Source organism: Quercus suber, unplaced genomic scaffold (assembly GCF_002906115.3).
Source record: "Quercus suber isolate HL8 unplaced genomic scaffold, Cork oak 2.0 scaffold_76, whole genome shotgun sequence".
In the NCBI taxonomy this organism is placed as follows: domain Eukaryota; kingdom Viridiplantae; phylum Streptophyta; class Magnoliopsida; order Fagales; family Fagaceae; genus Quercus; species Quercus suber.
Window position 1 is genome coordinate 984,187 of NW_027069541.1, and position 14,009 is coordinate 998,195.

Consider the following 14,009-nt stretch of genomic DNA (forward strand, 5'->3'; position numbering starts at 1 on the left):
ACGTACTGAAGTTGTAGGGTTTGATTGCCTCAAGGAGCTGTACGAGGATGACGAGGATTTTGGTGATATTTGGGGTAAGTGTCAACAAACTCATACTGCTATCAATTGTATGTACATCCAGGATGGTTTCCTTTTTCGGGGTAACCAATTATGCATCCCTAAAAGTTCATTAAGGGAGCAGATTATTAGGGAGCTGCACAGTGGAGGTTTGGGTGGACATATGGGCAGAGATAAGACTATAGCACTGGTGGAAGAGAGGTATTATTGGCCACAACTCAAGAGGGATGTTGGCAATCATGTGAGGAAGTGTCCAATCTGCCAAACTGCTAAGGGACAATCTCAGAATACTGGTTTATATATGTCTTTGCCAGTCCCACAAGCACCATGGGAAGATTTGTCTATGGACTTTATACTGGGTCTTCCTCGAACCTAGCGAGGTATGGATTCTGTTTTTGTTGTGGTTGACAGGTACTCTAAGATGTCCCATTTCATAACATGTAAGAAGACTTCAGATGCTACTCAAGTGGCCAATCTGTTCTTTAAAGAAGTTGTGCGTTTGCATGGAGTGCCAAAGTCCATCACCTCTGACCGGGATACCAAGTTCATTAGTCACTTCTGGCGAACTTTGTGGAAGCGTTTTGGCACTTCCTTAAACTACAGCAGCACTAGTCATCCACAGACTGATGGCCAAACAGAAGTGGTTAATCGTACTTTGGGGAATTTGATTCGGTGTATCTCAGGTGAGAAGCCCAAGCAGTGGGATCTTGCATTGTCCCAAGCAGAGTTTGCGTACAATAGATCAGTCAATAGAAGCATTGGTAAGTCTCCATTTGCCATCGTCTACTGCATGCCCCCAAAACTCGCTTTGGACTTGGTACCTTTACCTGAGCTTCCTGGAGTGAGTCAAGCAGCAGAGAATATGGCTGACCGTATTCAGGCCATGGAAGAGGAGGTGAGGCAGAAACTGGAAGCCACAAATGCTAAGTACAAGGATGCTGTTGATAAGAAGATGCGTGAGAAGATTTTCAACATTGGGGATTTAGTGCCGATGTATCTTAGGAAGGAGAGATTTCCTGTTGGTACCTACAACAAATTGAAGGACAAGAAGTACGGGCCATTTCAGATTACTAAGAAGATTAACAACAATGCTTATGTGATTGCTCTTCCTCCAGATATGAGCATTTCTTCTACCTTCAATGTTGTTGACTTATATGATTATCATCCTCCTGATGAACCGGATAGTGGGAACTCGGGGTCGAGTTCTTTTCAAGTGGGGGGGATTGATGTAGAATAGACAACATATGCCTTCCTGGAACAGCAAGGGTGCAGGAAGTCACAACGCAAGATCAAAGGGGGGTGCCAGTAGGGGCCATCAAAGGTAACAGTGTCGGAATTGCATGAAATTTGGCAGGTTGAAGGGAAACGGCGTTCTGATCCAGATTCATGACTGTTGCCATGAACGTCGCCAAAATTTAAGCAAATTCATACGTTAAGACCCCGAAAGCAGTGTTTTTGCTATTTATAGTAAAATTTGTTTTTCCTTAATAACTTTTAGTTTAAAAGTCAGAATAAGGTCCCGTCTATTTTGGGATGACCCTTAAGGTCAGTAGTTTATGATTCTGCATTTAACTCAATTTTGCCATTTTTGGTAAAATTCTGTAATTTTGTCACCTAATCACTTAATTAGTGCGAATTAGGGTTTTAAACGTTTTTGCTCAATATTTATATGTTTTGTAGCTGTCAAAGGCAAAATAGACTATTATCAAAAAACACAGACATTTTGTCAATTTTATCTTCTGGTGGATTCCAGTTTTATCTCCTTGTGGATTCAGGGAAACCCCTCATGGATTCGAGGTTTACTACCAGAAACTAACAGTTTAGTTTCTGTTTCATCAAGAGAGCATCGTGTGTGCTTCTCTTCAGGCTTCCGCGACATCACGACTTGTCGTAGAAGCTTCACTTAAAGGACAATATGTTTAGTAACTATAGTTGAGTTTATGAAGGATAGGTTATTCAGTCTATAAACTTCTATAGTTCTATTTGATTGTAAATCTATTCACCTTGGGATTGATTAGGTTAAATTTCCTTAGGTTTTTCCTGTGAAACTATTTTGTTTCATGGGTTTCGTAAGCTGTGTCTTCTTTAAATTTCCACATTTGCAAGATAAAGATGATTATCTGTTTAACTTGAGACTTTTATTATTAACCTTATAATAATTAAGTTAGTCTTAAAACTGATTGAATACTATAATGTAAAATCCACAAAGATAATAAATGACAAAGGATATCATTATTGAACTCCTTTATTTACTACACCGCCATGTAAAATCTCATAGTTAGTTGGTGCAGTTAGGCCGCCAGTGTACAATATATGGAGGTCTTGTTTTAAGGACTGGATTGCTATCAAAGAAATTCGTTGGCCGGAGCTCAAACCCAACACCAAAGGTTGGCATCACTGGAAAATCTTCCTGGGAAGGCACATGATGAAATCCAATGGTGTACCATAATACTATGTCCTTGTTTTCAATTTTCCTATTCCTGTGCATTCATATACCCAAAAAAAAAGGTGCATTAGAAAACATTGGTCACAATTACCATAATCAATAATTACTATCTTGTGAAGTTCTAGCTAGCAAACTTTAAAAGTGGGATAGAAGATTTTTATTTATCAATACTACCTGAGGCTCCAGATTGCTAAGGTATCGTCTCCATGACTCTGATCAACATAAAGTCCTCCTACCCATTTTTCGGACTTGTTATACGGTGTAACCCACACATGATTATTAGTGAAGGCTCCTCGAATTTGTAAATAATTATTGTATGACATGAGAGGGTGTGCTGCTGATCTTGGAATTAGACGATAACCAACATTGTTCCCAACATTTGTATTCTTATTAGGATTCACAACTACTAGCTCAGCTTTTTTCAAGCCAAACTGAGTTCGGGTATCAAATTTAGTTTTAGCAGTTTCACTCACTACTGTCCAATAACTTTTTCTTGGCGAGCTAGGGTTAGTTACTTTGATTGTTTCCAAATTTTTTTTGACAAAGGAATTATCTTCACCATCCACATCAAGGTCAAGATAGTACGTTAAGAAGTGGTCATGGTAGACACCAATAGTGTTTTCTGCTAACAATGTGCCATACACATTCTCTTTTATTTGATCTGTGTGAGTATATGCCACACCCTTCACCTCTATAATTCCTGTTAGTCCAATCTGTTAAGATAATTTGAGAAAGGCTCACAGTAAGAGACAAAGAAATCAATATTGATGTTTCCATTTTACTCAAGTTTGTGAGGTAGGAAGACATACTTTTAACTCATAGTACCCAAAAAAAAAAAAAAAAGGTTTGTTGAAAAACAACAGTAAGTCTAAAGTTACAAAAAATTTCACAATTGTTGTAGTGATAAATTATGATTAATGTACAAAAAAGAAATTATGTCTGTTGTAAAAATTTACTACCTCAACAATTGTAAAATTTGTTATGAGATTTATTGGTGATTGTAATATTTTTCAAAAAATAATTCTCAAGTTGATAAAATACCCCCAATTTAATGGAGCCACTTGGCTTGAATTCCCAATCAATAATGTAATCATAGTTGTCCACTGTTGCGACCATCCTCACCACTAGGCTCACCTCTGGCCTAACTTCTGTAAACTGCAATACCATCTAATGTCAAATAAAACTACTACCTGGCCAAACAATACAGCAACAGTAACAACAATCATAGAAAAATATCACTTACAACTTTCCCAGGAATACTCGATTCAGTGTGACACCACATTATATTTCTAGCATGTTTTTCGAAAATGCAAAAGGCATTAGATATCTTCGCTGGTGTACCATCATTAGTAGAAAAGTATGCGTCTAAAAATACTGCATTGGCAGGACAATCAACAAAGTCCTTGAGTGACACTGTAGATAGACCAAACCCATATTCACCACTATCAAAATAGCTTTTGTAGTACCATTCCTCTGATGGGTCCATGTATGGCACAAACATCTCAGATATGAATCCTCTATACAAAACTCAACGATATTTTTTCTTTTCCAGGTCATAAATTGATGCTAGAGAAATTATCGGACCAGCAAGAACGTCAAACCCTAGATGGAATTTCCAGTTGGCCCAACTAATCACAAAGAAAAATGGAGGCTTGTTAATTATTTTTCGGGTTCAAGAACATGTAGTCCTAGTCATACCCTTTTAATAAGGATTAGGTCAAAATTGCAATAAGTTTTGTAATTTGTGTTGTAGTATCTCTAGTCTCACTCTAAGCCATTTAAAAAAAAAAAAAAAAAAAGTTCTAAGGTTAGGACCCTTTAATAATAGCCATTTATGTAGCTCTGTACCAAATGAGTGACATGTTTTCATTCCCTTTTTCCACTTGAGGCCTGAATTATAAATTAGTGGTAGAATTAACTTAGAATTTTCTAATATATAAAGTTATAAAGTATAAACCCTAGTTGAGTAAGTTATAAATGTAATACAGTACAATAGATTGAATAACAATGAGTTGACGGTCAACCTATGTTGCACAGATACATCATTTTTGGTCCAATACTCGAGTCCAACACGTTTTAGACACGAGTACTAGTAAGACACGCCCAAAGTTCATGTCTGAAGGTGTCTCTTCCTTCTTTTTTTTTTTTCTTTTTTTTTTTTTTTTTTTTTTTTGTGGAAATTTTGACACGGCTCTAACACAGTGAAAATTATAGATCTTAAAAAAATAAAAATTTAAAAATAAAAAAAGCTCAAGATTTTGACATCTGGACAACCATTTACGGTTGATCTTGTTTGTTTAAAGCCCCTAAATTTTGCTTGCCTCTATTCTGGGACTAAAACTCACTCAGCACACACACTCCCACCCCCTTCTCACTCCTCAGCTGAGCTCCTCTTCTCATCATCTGTGGCTGAGATTGGCGATCGGCAACCACCGTAGGGTGTAGATCGGTGATGACCATAGCTTCTCCAACGACCCCAAATCCACTCTTCTTCTGTCGTCTCTCTCTCTCTCTCTCTCCTTCAAGTATCACGTTTGTCTCTTTCGTTTTCGTCGTTCTTTCTTTCTTTCTTTCTTTCCTTTTCTTTTTTTTTTTTATTTTTTTATTTTTTTTAGCTATGGTCCTTTGGGTTTGGGTTTAGACTTAAGTTCTTATATATAGGGTCCGTTTGGATACAACTTATTGTTGCTGAAAGTTGCTAAAAACTGATTGTTGCTGAAAAAACTGTAGCAAAATAATTTTTAAATGTATGAATAGTATCGTGGGACCAATTTTTAATATTTTTTAATAGATAAACAGTACATGAACAGTGCATAAACAATGCACACACTGTGTCAAGAATTGAAGCAGCAGCAACAGTTAGATTCAGAGCAGAAGACAAACTTAGAACAAGAAGACAACGACCTGTAGTTTTATATAATGCACTCTGTATAAACGGAAGGTAGTTTAGCTCTATTGTATATACATTTTAGTGTTGCACGTGAGAAGAGCACGTGAGTTTTAGTATAGTGTTAAGTGAGTTAGTTAGTCAGTTAAGAGTTTGTTAAGTCTGTTAAGTTAGTAACTATTACTTTGATTTGTATATAAAGAGCACAACTATGTAATCAAATCATTAAGAAAATAATAATTTCATTTTTCAACAAATCTCATATGGTATCAGAGCATTCTCTCAAGCACTAGAGTTTCGTTCAAGGAAATCCCCAAAATTCTAGGGTTTCATTCTTGAGAGCTGGAGTTGCTTCAATGGCGGCCACAGCTTCTGCATCAGATTCTTCTTCTACTTTGATTGGACGTGATCCAGCATTGGTAGAGGATATCCGTAATCCTTTGTATCTTCATCATACTGAAAGTCCTGGAGCTATGCTCGTATCAGAGGTCTTGATTGGTGAAAATTACCATGCTTGGGTTCAATCTATGAAGAAGGCGTTGATTGCAAAAAATAAGTTTGGCTTCGTTGATGGTTCAATCACTTTATCTTCCCCATTGATCAAAACACCAGCCGCGGTTGATGCTTGGATTCGTTGTGACAACATGGTTGGTTCATGGTTGATGAAAGATGTTTCACCTCAGATCAGAGTGAGCATTACCTATAGAGACACGGCATTGGAGATTTGGAATGATCTCAGAGATACACATTCCCAAGGTAATGGACCTAGGGTTTTTGAGTTGCAAAAAGATATTGCATCAATCAATCAAGGTGATTCTTCAATCACTACTTATTTTACTCAATTGAAGCTGTATTGGGATCAATTAAAGAATTTTAGGCCTGTCCTAACTTGCTCTTGTGGGAAATGCACTTGTAATCTTTCACAAAGAATTGAGAATGTTCATCTTCAAGATTCTGTAATGCAATTTTTAATGGGACTCAATGATTCGTATTCTCAAATTAAAGGGCAGATTCTGTTAATGGAACCGCTTCCATCCATTAACAAAGCTTACTCTTTGTTGATCCAAGAAGAAAGGCAGAGGCGTGTGGGAGTTTCTAATACTTACATTGAACCAACTGCTCTTACTGTGAAAGGTTACAATGCAAATTCTTTCCTTTCTGGGGGTAAGAATTCTAAAGGCAGGGATAGGCCTGTCTGTAATCATTGTGGAAAACTTGGTCATGTTGCGGAGAAGTGCTTCAAACTGCATGGATTCCCTCATGGTTTCAAGCCTAAAGGAAAGGCTTCAATGGTGAATCAAGTGGGTGTTCAAGAAGATCTTGCAGAGCACAATCAGTCAGTCACTGATGCTAACCAATTTCCTTTTACTAAGGAGCAATGTCAACAGTTCTTGGCTATGTTGGGCAATCAAATGCAAGCTGCACAATTTAACATGGGAAATAAGGAGGTCCATATGGCTGGTAATGTGATCAAGACTCATCCAGAAATTGGTCATGTTGCGGAGAAGTGCTTCAAACTGCATGGATTCCCTCATGGTTTCAAGCCTAAAGGAAAGGCTTCAATGGTGAATCAAGTGGGTGTTCAAGAAGATCTTGCAGAGCACAATCAGTCAGTCACTGATGCTAACCAATTTCCTTTTACTAAGGAGCAATGTCAACAGTTCTTGGCTATGTTGGGCAATCAAATGCAAGCTGCACAATTTAACATGGGAAATAAGGAGGTCCATATGGCTGGTAATGTGATCAAGACTCATCCAGAATCTCAAGCAACACGCCAACAAAGTGTTTCTCAGTCTAGCAATGTTCTTAATATGTCAGGTATGACCCTTTTTGAAGGCATTAATTTGAGGCATTCTGTTTTTTCTGCTCAAGTAGTGAATAGGATAGCTTTTAATGGAGATACTTGGGTTATTGATACTGGGGCAACTGACCACATTGTGCATTCTGTTCATCTGTTCACTAATTTTACTGCCATTAGCACTAATGTTGAGCTTCCAAATGGTGAAACAGCTATGGTAACCCATATAGGTTCTATTTCTCTTTCACCTACTTTAGTTCTTCAAAATGTCCTTTGTGTTCCTTCTTTCTCCTTTAATCTTTTATCAATCAATCAAATTACTAAATCTTCTTCCTGTTGCCTTATCTTCTTAGCAAATCTTTGTTTCATACAGGACCTCATTTGCTAGAGGACGATTGGTGTGAGTGAAGTTCATGATGGGTTATATTTGCTACAGCAAAACCCTTCAGATGCTTGTACCTTTCCAATCAACTCTGGTTCATCTTTTCAGTCTCTCTTCAATTCTATTTTCAAGTCTTTTTTAAATAAATCACAATCTCATGTACTCAATACTGTTGTATCTTCTTCCTTATGACATCTCAGATTAGGACATCCCTCTGATGCTAAACTTTCTTCCTTAAAGAATGTAATTTCTGATGTTGTTTGTACTTTTAATAAAGATTGTGAGATTTGTCCACTTGCAAAACACAAAAGACTGCCTTTTCCTTTTTTTAATCACATTTCAGAATTACCTTTTGACATTGTGCATTGTGATATTTGGGGCCCATATTCAGTTCCTACTGTTGATGGCCACAAATATTTCCTTACTATTGTTGATGATTGTACTCGGTCAACTTGGATTTATCTCATGAAATCCAAATCTGATACTAGGACCCTTTTACAATCCTTTTATTTCATGATAAAAACTCAGTTCAATAAATCTATTAAGGTTTTTAGAACAAATAATGGTCTTGAGTTTCAAATGGCTGATTTCTTCAAGAGTCATGGTATCATACACCAACATAGTTGTGTTGCCACTCCACAACAAAATTCTGTTGTAGAGAGGAAACATCAACATATTTTGTGTGTTGCAAGGGCTTTGAGAATTCAGTCCAATGTTCCTATTGCCTATTGGGGTGACTGTATTCTCACAGCAGTGCATTTCATTAATAGGCTTCCATCCCCTCTTCTTCATCATAAAACCCCTTTTGAGTTGCTTTATGGTAAGATCCTTGATTATCATTCTCTTAAGGTGTTTGGTTGTCTCTGTTTTGCATCCACATTGGTTCATAACAGGTCTAAATTTGATCCTAGAGCCATAAAATGTGTTTTCTTGGGTTATCCTTTTGTTGTTAAAGGTTACAAATTACTTGATTTACATTCTAAAAGGATTTTTGTTTCGAGGGATGTTACTTTTCATGAATCTATTTTTCCTTTTCATTCTATTCCATCTTCAACTTTTTTTGCAGCATGGTTTTATTCAATCCAAAGCAGATTACTCTTTATTCACTAAGAAGGATGGCAAATTGTTCATTGCTCTTCTAGTTTATGTTGATGATATACTAATTGGTAGTAATGATCCTAAGGCTGTGGAAGATCTTAAGGTGTACCTAGACAAGCATTTCAAACTAAAGGATTTGGGTAGTTTGAAGTATTTTCTTGGTTTGGAGGTTGCAAGATCACAAAAGGGAATTTCTTTGTGTCAAAGAAAATATGCTCTTGAGATTGTTCATGATGCTAGATTGCTTGGTTGTAAACCAGCTAGAACTCCCATGGAAGCTACTCTAAAGTTGAGCAAAGATGATGGTGAGTTACTACATGATGCTGAAATGTATAGAAGGCTGATAGGTAGGCTGCTGTTTTTAACAATCACTCGGCCAGACATTACTTATTCTGTTCATAGGTTAAGTCAGTACATGTCTAAGCCTAGAAAGCCTCATTTGAAGGTAGCATATAGAATCATTCACTACATTAAAGGCACGGCAGGTCAAGGGTTGTTTTTTCCATCAAATTCTTCACTCCACATAAAGGCTTTTGCAGATGCAGATTGGGCAGCTTACCCAGATTCCAGAAGGTCCATTACAAGTTTTTGTGTTTTTCTAGGTGATTCATTGGTTTCTTGGAAGTCTAAGAAACAAAATACAGTCTCTAGATCGACTGCAGAGGCTGAGTATAGATCAATGGCTGTAGCTGTGTGTGAAATGACCTGGATTTTATACTTGTTGAAGGATCTAAATGTAGAACATGACAAGGCTGCTTTGTTATTCAGTGACAGTGAGGCAGCAATCCACATAGGGTCTAATCTTGTGTTCCATGAGCGCACAAAACATATTGAAATAGACTGTCACATTGTGAGAGACAAAGTGCAAGATGGAGTTATAAGGTTGATGAATATTAGGAGTCATTCTCAATTGGCAAATTTATTGACAAAGGCCTTGAATCTAAGTCAGTTTACTATCTTAATTAGCAAGATGGGAATACTGAATATTCATTCTAGTGGTGTCCATCTTGAGGGGGAGTGTCAAGAATTGAAGCAGCAGCAACAGTTAGATTCAGAGCAGAAGACATACTTAGAACAAGAAGACAACGACCTGTAGTTTTATATAATGCACTCTGTATAAACGGAAGGTAGTTTAGCTCTATTGTATATACATTTTAGTGTTGCACGTGAGAAGAGCACGTGAGTTGTAGTATAGTGTTAAGTGAGTTAGTTAGTCAGTTAAGAGTTTGTTAAGTCTGTTAAGTCAGTAACTGTTACTCTGATTTGTATATAAAGAGCACAGCTGTGTAATCAAATCATTAAGAAAATAAGAATTTCATTTTTCAACAAATCTTATACACTGTCATGAACAGTATTTTTTGTCCCACAAAGTCAGCAAAAGCGGGCCAAAAAAAAAAGAGAACGCAGGAGAAACCGCACCGCAACTTTGAGTGCTATCCAAACCGGCACATAATAGGTTTAGTATTTTTTTTTTTGTTCGATTTTATGATTTTAATTTTATATCTGTTTTTTTTTTCCTTGAAATCTGCCTCTGCCTTATAACATTTACTCATTTATTATGGGTTTAGTATTTTTTGTTTTTTTGTGTCCTGCTACAATTTTTTTATTTATTAAATTTAAATTCTAGGTATAAACATATTTTAAGTTTAAAAATATTTAAAAAAATATACCTAAATACAAATATTAATTAGTTAATTATCATATATACGCTTGCCCTTATTTTCAAAAACTGTCGTACCTTCATATTCATACCCGGTACTCGTGTTCGAGTGGAACATAGTCAATGACTTTGAATTTCCAAAAAAAAAAAAAATTCATAGTTCATGTAATATCTCTAACAAAGACATTTAAATAAAATAAAAAGAAGACTGGCCTGACAGTGTGCCCGTGAATCTTAAACCCTGGTCCATCAGGATTCACCAAGGTTGCACCATTTAAACGAGGACCAAAGGGTGGCTCTAGCTTTGATTCCCTGTACACCGTTCCCTCAGCTTTTGGCACAGGCACAATAAACCTATCATAGTATTCAACTATCTTCATTTCATCAATATCAGCCACCAACGTTATTCCCTCCACTAGCCTCACATACAAATTCACAGTTCCATCTACATAAAAACACAAAACTTTCAACACCCTTTTGCTCTTCAACTCTCCAAACCACCCAATTGTAAAAGTTGAGTAAACAACTTCAGATAAGTTTAAGCCTCTCTTCTCAATGGATTCAATAAAGGGTTTATATGTTTGTGGCAATTCCATTGCAGCCAATTGTTCTTCATAGGTAAGCAAAGGGTAGCCGTGTCCGTTGTAAACTTTATCAGAGAGTATCGCATGGGTCGATAGGTCGACTATGATCTCGTGGGATTGTTTATCGAGACGTGCAATCACAAAGGCGCGACGAGGTGGTGGTTTGGACTTGGGTTTTGATAGCCATGAAAGGATGGCAGGTTTGTTTGGCTCGTCCAAACCTACGTACTATAAAGTTATGTTGAGCTTTGAGCTGGGGTATAATTTATGGACTATGTGAAGAGTATAAGATAGCAGAGGATGAAGTTATCTCTGGTGATGAAGACAAAGAACCTTCAGATGCTCTTAGACTTGCAAAAGGCAAGATGAAAATGGTGTCGTAGTAAGAAGAAGCCAACGCACCGTATCACTAAAACTCAAAACACTGTCGTTTGGTTAAGTCAGATATTTTAGGATTAAATGTAGTGATAATAATGTGTTAGAGGTGGTTAATCTGTTATAACAACCTCCATGATTTACGCTTCCTCTCTTTCTCTCTCTGATTGTGTATATATGCTTAGCACAGCTCAGTGATGTATTGTGGGGATTACATTACAGAAATAAAGAATTCTAGAACTCTCTTTTTGGCCTTTTATTTTCTCTCAATCTATTTCTCTCTGCTTTCTTTGTTTCTTTGTTCATGGTATCAGAGCCCTAGCTTTCATGGCGTCTGTAACTACAAATTCATCTTCAACCTCATCTTCCACTTCAACCACAGTACCTACAATGGTTAATCCCATTACTCACATCAATCCCTCACTGATACTACTGTCAAACATGTCATCCATGGTGACTATCAAACTAGATTTCTCAAATTTTATTGTTTGGAAGCATCAAATAGAGGTAATCTTGGAGACTTACTCTATGATTGATGCTATTGATGAAACTACTGTAGCTCCGGATCAGTTCTTGAAGGATTCCTCAGGAAATTTTAGAACTGAAATCAATCCTGCATTTCTCACTTGGAAGAATCGAGAACAGGCCTTGTTTACATTTCTCAACTCCACACTTTCTCCTTCAGTTCTTGCTCTCACCATAGGGCAGAAATCTGGTAGGGGTGTTTGGAAAGTTCTGGAAAAACGATTTGCTTCAGTTTCTAGGTCTAGTGTGATAAGCCTTAGAAACGAATTGAATGCAGTGAAGAAAGGATCAGACTCCATTGATGTGTATTTCCAGAAAATCAAGCAAATTCGTGACAGACTTGCTGCTGTATCAGTTGTTCTTGATGATGAAGATTTGCTTCACGTTGCTCTTGATGGTCTGCCATCAGAGTATGATTCATTTAGTTCTGCTATAAGAACTCGCAATGATGTTATTTCAATTGAAGAACTTAATATCCTTCTTAACGTTGAAGAGAGGGCTATCAAGAAGAGGTCTGGTCTAATTGATACTAATTCCATGGCTATGGCTGCAAATTATCAATCTCAAGGGTTTCATAGAGGTAGAGGCAGGTACAATAATCATAGAGGCCGTGGAGGTGGAGGTAGAGGAAATTTCAGTGGAGGAAATTTCAGTGTTGGTTCTTCAAATGGTCCTTTCAATCACACTCCTCCTCAGTTCAATCAACCTCAATTTGGTCAAGCAAGACCTCCAGAGTTTCAGCAAAGTTTTCAGGGTCAGAATCAGAGACCACAGTGTCAAATTTGTGGAAAGAATGGACATGGAGCTCTTGATTGTTATCACTGGATGGATTTTTCTTTTCAAGGCAAGCATGCTCCATCAAGGCTTGCTGCAATGGTGGCTAATTCTACTCAGGTTCATGGAGCTAATGGTTGGCTTACAGATACTTGTTGTTCTGATCATGTGACACCTGATCTTGCTCATCTTTCCTTGCAACAACAACCTACTTCAGGTACTGAAACTGTGACTGTTGGAAATGGCCAAGAGTTGCCTGTTACTCATATTGGCAATGGTGAGTTGTCTACTCCGTCTCATACTTTTAAGCTTGATGGTATACTTAGGGTTCCTGACCTTTCTTCCAATCTTTTGTCTGTCCATAAGCTTTGTTTACAAAACAATGCATTCTGCTATTTTGATGCTTATAGATTCTCTATCCAGGATTTAATTTCAGGGAAGATCCTTTACGAAGGATTGAGTAAAGATGGTGTCTATCCTATTCCTGCATCATCATCCCTGTCCTCCAATTCATCCATTTCCACTGCTTACACTTCTTCTCAAGTTCATCCTACTTCATATGTTTTGTCTTCAGCTACTTCTGCTCAAATTTCACTTTGGCACAAAAGGCTTGGACATCCTAGTGCAAAACTTCTCCATTCTGCCATTCAACCTATAAATCTTGCTTTTACTTTCAATAAGATTGATGAATGCTGCTCTTCTTGTACATCTTGTATTAGTGCAAAGATGCACAAATTTCCTTTGAATAAACATGATATTCAATCCAATTCTATGCTTCAAATTGTGCACTCTGATGTTTGGGGTCCTGCTCCCATTTCCTCTTTATTTGGCTACTCTTACTATATGGTATTCATTGATGATTACACTAGATATACCTGGTTCTTTTTACTCAAACAGAAATCTGAGTTGTTTGCTGTGTTTAAGCACTTTAAAAATTTGGTTGAGACTCAATATTCTGCTAAAATTAAGATTCTTAAAAAAAAAAAAAAAAAAAAAAGAGAGAACGCAGGAGAAACCGCACCGCAACTTTGAGTGCTATCCAAACCGGCACATAATAGGTTTAGTATTTTTTTTTTTTTTTTGTTCGATTTTATGATTTTAATTTTATATCTGTTTTTTTTCCTTGAAATCTGCCTCTGCCTTATAACGTTTACTCGTTTATTATGGGTTTAGTATTTTTTGTTTTTTTGTGTCCTGCTACAATTTTTTTATTTATTAAATTTAAATTCTAGGTATAAACATATTTTAAGTTTAAAAATATTTAAAAAAATATACCTAAATATAAATATTAATTAGTTAATTATCATATATACGCTTGCCCTTATTTTCAAAAAATGCCGTACCTTCATATTCATACCCGGTACTCGTGTTCGAGTGGAACATAGTCAATGACTTTGAATTACCAAAAAAAAAAATTCATAGT

General features: G+C 36.8%; 1 pseudogene; it reads right to left on the reverse strand.

Moving 5' to 3' along the window:
* Window positions 1–2,335: 2,335 nt before the first annotated feature.
* On the reverse strand, window positions 2,336–11,691 carry LOC112036430 (amine oxidase [copper-containing] alpha 2, peroxisomal-like; annotated as a pseudogene).
* Between the last annotated feature and the right edge of the window lie 2,318 nt (window positions 11,692–14,009).